At 33.0% G+C, this 6,297-nt stretch overlaps 1 pseudogene; it reads right to left on the reverse strand.

Annotated features, from left to right (window-relative positions):
- Positions 1-4,391: 4,391 nt before the first annotated feature.
- LOC124827717 (uncharacterized) lies at positions 4,392-5,203 on the reverse strand (annotated as a pseudogene).
- Between the last annotated feature and the right edge of the window lie 1,094 nt (positions 5,204-6,297).

Consider the following 6,297-nt stretch of genomic DNA (forward strand, 5'->3'; position numbering starts at 1 on the left):
GAGTATCTTTTCCGGGTATCATCAAGCGTTTAACTTCAACTCTCTTAAACATTTAGGCATTCCAACATTTAGCCATGCATCTAGGTGTTTTGACCTAAATGATTTTTTGTGTCCTAAGAACCTAGGTGTTTTCTTAAGATTTTCTATGTTGAGGATTCTAATTCTAGGTTTTGTATGATTGGAATTTAAGCTCTAATAAGTCTTGTGTTTTCACCCTAAGTAACTTAAAGACATTTGTAGTTCCAGTGCAACAATCCCAAGAAGAAACTTACGAAGAGGTAAGAGATTCAAGTATGCTTTCTCCATCTCCACAACAATAACAACAAGATTCTTCACCTAAATCCACTCTAAGAAAAGTAAGATCTTTGTCAGACAAATACAAAAATCGGAATATGGAAATGATTAAGCCTAATTATTATGAAGAAGCCTAAAAAAATGTATTGGTCAAGGCTATAGAAGAAGAGATTAAAATGATTGAGAATTACATTTGGGAGCTCGTAAATTCCCTTACGAAAAAGACTTCATTGGAGTGAAATGAGTATATAAAACAAAGCTTGATCTTGATGGAACTATAACATAAGGCAAGATTGGTCGTTAAAGGCTACTCACAATAGTCAAGAATCGATAACAATGAGACATTTGTTGTAGTTGCTCGCATAGATACAATTAGAGTGTTAATAACTCTTGTAGCACAAAAAGGATGAAACATCTATCAACAAGATGTCAAATCAATGTTTCTAAATGGAGTGCTCGAAGAAGAGATTTATGTTGAACAACCACAATGCTTCATCAACAAAGGTAATGAAGGAAAAGTACTAAGACAAAAAAATTCCTTATATGGCCTTAGGCAAGCTCCTCGAGCATGGTATAGTAAGATTGATCAATACTTCATCGATCAAGGATTTAAGAGGAGTAAGAGTGAGCCAACACTATATATTAAGGCACAAGGTCAGTATCATCTCATTATCTCCTTATATATCGATGATCTTATCTATACTAGAAAAAATATGGAGATGATGAAAGAATTTATAGAAGACATTTAAGATGACCGACCTTGGCTTGATGAACTATTTCCTCGATATAGAGGTCAAATAAGAAAAAGAAGGCATATTTATCTCTTAAAAGAAATATATTGAAACTCTCTTAAAGAATTTCAAGATGAATGATTGTAAACATGTCGTTATTCTATTGGTGGTAAACGATAAGCTACAAAAAGATAATGAAGCACAAGAGGCAAATGCATCACACTGTAGGAGTTTTAGTGAAAGTATCTTGTATATCACAACCACACATCCAAATATTATGTATGCTATAAGCCTTCTACCAAGATTCATGCAAAAGCCTAGTTAGATTCTTTATAGAGTATCAAAGAAGCAAGCAATTATGGCACAATCAACAATAGAAGCAATGTATGTAGCAACTGCTGAAACCATGAGTTAAGTAATTTGGCTATAAAGACTCCTTGAAGAAATGGGTGAACTACAAGATTGACCAACTATTATCTATTACGACAACAAATCGACAACAAAATAGCCAAAACTTCAATCCATCATCATAGAAAAAAACATATAGCCATTAAATATCACTTCACTCGAGATGAAGAGACAACTAAACAAATTCAACTCAAGTATTGTCCAACAGAAGACCAAATTGCAAATATTTTTACAAAAGTGTTACCAAGACCAAGATTTGAACTATTGTGCTCTATGCTTGGAGCCGAATTTGCATCAAGAAAGAGTATTAAAGTGTATTGTAAATTCTAGAAGAATATAGAAAACCTTAAGATAGAAGTTCTAAAATGTAATATAAATTCTAGAATGTTGTAGAAAAATTTAAGATAGGAAGAAAAAAATCAAGAGCATTCTACATAGGTAAAAATCTAGAACATTTCACATAAGTTGTGGCTAGCATTTTCTAGAATAATCTATGGGTCTATAAATACTCATGTATTCCACCGTTTAATGTAAAACAACATATAACACAACTAAAACAACTAAAAAATTATACTTCTTCAAACTATTATTTCACATTCTACTATCTCCACATTTCTCTATCCTATAAACTATGCTTTTCACAAGCTCAAAATAATAATAGCCTCGTTAAACACCATTGAGAAAAAATTGATTGGTAAAGTTTCCATAAGGGTGTTTTTATTGAATCGTGCAAATAATATTGTGATTCTTTCATTATATATCTCGAAGTTTTCTTCGAGTATGACTCATTAATCTTTTGTTGAAATAGATAAATCCACGAGGATATTAAGACTTTGGAACAGAGTATGCTTTGACTTCTTTCTTCTTATTGTGAATATTATTATAACTTGTAGCTCAGATTGAGATAGGTGTTAGCAAAAGGAAAAACATGTTTGACATGTATTCTTTACATATATTTAATAAACTTCTGTCATAATAAAAATATTAATGAATAAAGGATAATATAATGAATTATCTTTACATAAGGTAATGATAATATAAAATATAGAGGTATAATAAAGAATATGTGAGCCCTACCGTGAACGTTCTTATTAGGATATAAAACATGGACTTTAAGACATGTGGCAAGATCTAAGTAGTGACTTGAGTGTTGAACGAATCTCTCCTTATTTTAGAAGAGAAAGATTCACCTCCAAAAAATTATCCTATACTTAAGTTAGTAAAATAGTTTTAGTATTTATAAGAGTGCAATAGTAAATATGAATTATATTGTACTCTACAAAAAATATCTTGTATATTTATAAGTTTCTAAGCCTATAAAATTGAGAAAATTAGACAATATCAACAAATAATGAAATCTTACCATATGTATGATAAAATAATAATAATATACAATTCAACCAAATTAATCATATCTTATTGATATATTATATAAAAAATATTTATTATATCAATGGGTTGGCTTTTGTACGTAAGTAGGCAATTTTGAAGTGAAAATTGCGGATGTAGGCAAAACTTCAAATACAGAAGTCGTGCCCCCTGCACGACTTCACCCTAACACAGTGATCAGGGGTGAAGTCGTGCACCCCAAAAACGATTTTAGGGCATTGTAATCGATTACAACATGCTGAAGTCGTCCATGGGTTGCATGACTTCACCTTGTATAAGCAAAAATGTATCTAGTAATCGATTACACCATGATTGTAATCAATTACGAGCAGGTTATATGGGCAAAAACTCTCTGGTAATCGATTACAATCATGCTGTAATCGATTACCAACAACGAGAATGGTCAAAAGTTATGGTTTTTGACAAAGTTATTTACCATGTATTTTGTTATTGTTCTTTAATTATTAATTTACTGTTATTTTTTGACAATTTTGTTTTGTTGATTGTGTTAGACAAAAAAGAAATATAAATCATCATTATGTTAATGTAAAAAGAAAAGAAAAATATAAAAACAAAAATTATAAGAAATAGTAGTAGTATTTTATTAATTAGTGAAGGGATTACAAAAAGGTAAGATTAAGAAAAAATTATTGACGAAATTGACATGTCCCCCTATTATGACCTTCGTTGCGGCAGTAAAAGCATTTTTTTCGGCTGATGTGATGTGGATTGATCCATCTCATTATGGATTCTAGTCATAATTGCTCATCCGGATACCTTGCGTCGCATTTGAGGATCTAGTATGAAGTTTTGACCAGTATACGCAGACCAATAATCTTCATTTTGGATAAGGTGAAATTGTAGTTGGTATGTCTTGCAAATGTTGTTAAGATTGTACACTGCATCAATATATGTGGTTAGTGGTATATGAGAATATGCACAAACGACAATGACATGATGACATGAGAGACGAGTAGCTTAGAAGTAACCACAATCACATCACCATTCATTTAGCCTGACATTATAAGAAATTGGATATGGGCGATATTGGTAAGGTGTTGAAATTTCCTAAACATCAAATTCATAATTTTCACGATTATACCGATGAACATGACAAAATGCGGATTGTTGTTAATTTTTTTGAATAATGTCGCTGATTTCTTCAGGATATTGGTGGCCTACTTGTAGCATGTATTGTGTTTTTAAGCCTCGTTCAACAAACCATGATTGTGTTCTCTCAAATGTTGTTTTGATGAGAGCAAAAAATGGTAATGAAGTTGCTCCCTTTAAAACGGAGTTCATGCACTCAGCAAGATTAGTGGTCATATGTCAATATCTTATGCCTTCATCAAAAACCTGAGACCATTTTTTTAATGAAATTTTATCTATCCAAGAAACCTATTGGGGGTATTGGTCTCGCATTGCAGTAAGCTTTGTCATCATAGTAGGTTGCTTGACCTTGTAAGTTGTAAGCACTTAATAAAATAAAAAATCAAAGAATTTTTGTGTAGAACATTTAAATTGTAAATTGGCAGTAAAATTTTGTGAAATAGTAACTAAATTGATGAATTATTTTTTAAGTTCCTTATTTTTGAATTTGTTGTTGAAGTTGAAGGCTAGGAGGCTAGATGACGTATGCAATAAACAGAGTTGAAACCATCATCTTTCCAACGAACTTCTTCTAATCTTAAGGCTGATAGGATACCCTTCCCTCTGTCAGTGATGATACAAATATTTTGTTGAGGGGTAACATGTTCTCGAAGTAGTTGAAAGAACTATATCAATGCCTCTTTTGTCTCACCTTCTACAATGGCAAATGCAAATGAAAAAAGATTTCTATTGCCATCCTGAGCGATGGCGGTGAGCAAAACTCCATGATATTTGCTTGTTAGAAAGGTTCCATCTACTTTGAGAATTAGTTTACAATATTTGAATCCTTGTATACAAGGACCAAAAGACCAAAAAACTCTTTTTATAATGCAACAATCATTGTTAGGTTGTCCATCAATCTCCGTTGGAGAACTAGTGCATTGCAATATTGTACCAGGATTTGCATCTTTGACCGTATGTAACCACCTAGGCAGATGGTTATAAGAATCTTCCCAGTCACCGAACTCCATAGCAAGAGCCTTTTGTTTCCGCCAACCAAGCTTTAAGTATGACACAAAATACCCGAAACGATTTTTAATATCTACAATCAAACTCTTGATGGGAATGGAAGGATTTGTCCTAATAGAATTTGATATGATTGCGGCAATGTGATTACTATCAAGATTTGTATGATCTCGAGATAGTATGGTTGAGAAACACGTATGTGGTTCGTCGATGTTCTTCATTTCCCAATGTTGACGGACTTTGCTATAATTGCCCTTAAACGTCATTGACATCCATTGCGGTATTCGAAATATCGTATAACATATATGTTAGGCTAGGATTCAACAACGCTGAATTTATATTCGTTATTGATGTGATATTATTTGGTTGCAGATATAGTGTCCTCCTTTGATTGGAATTGCATACACTCATGCAGCTCTGGAATGATATGTTGAGATGATTGTGTCATGCGGTTGTCATCATTCTATTCATCAGCAACTATGTTACCCAATTAATCATATGTGTTGAATTCATCAACATTATCTAATATTAAAGGTTGTTCGTCCATGATTTGTGATGATGAAGATGCTCTGAAGTTTCACGATGCCATTATGAATTAAAAGTTGTTAGGCGAGAAATGTGAAGATGGGATTGCAAAGAACAAATTGCAAAGATGTGAAGTAAGGATATTACATTATGTTCTATGTCGTGTTTTGTTTCCTCGTGTTTTGTTTCCTCGTGTTTCTAATGTTGCATAGGCTACCGAGGAAGATCTACTTTTAATATGGATTATAATGACGGCAAAACAGATAAACTAGGGCCATCTCATCTGATATAGGATGAAGAAGGCTTTGAGGCTAGGGGCTCCTTTACCCTATGCATTTTTGGTCACCCGGATCCTCCAACATTTTCAAATTCCATTGGATGATGAAATACCTGCCCCACAAAATAGGAAGATGAGAATAGCGGGACAAGTTATAGAGTCCTTTGGATTTGAAAAAAAAAACATAGACCATCAATGGGTTCACAAAAATGCTCATCCTTCAGGAGGTCCTCAACAACAACCACTTCCCCTTCTTCAACAACAAACTTATTCATTTGATGACATGATGAGGGGGATCAATGATCTGCGAACATTTGTTGGGGACAACTTCAACACTATGAATGATAGTATGAATGCTAGATTTGAACAACTAGAGCTAAACATGGGTGATCGCTTTGATACAATTGAGCTCGAGTTGAACATCTAGAGCACGACATGCAGTATCTGCGACGTCATTTTGGTCCACATGACGGATCTTCTTCATAGATAAATTTCAATTTCATTGTATTTTCGAGTAATTTTATTTTTAGCCTTTTCTTTTGTAATGCATTTACAATT

This window comes from Vigna umbellata, chromosome 5 (genome assembly GCF_029865625.1).
Source record: "Vigna umbellata cultivar VRB3 chromosome 5, Vumbellata_1.0, whole genome shotgun sequence".
Classification (NCBI taxonomy): domain Eukaryota; kingdom Viridiplantae; phylum Streptophyta; class Magnoliopsida; order Fabales; family Fabaceae; genus Vigna; species Vigna umbellata.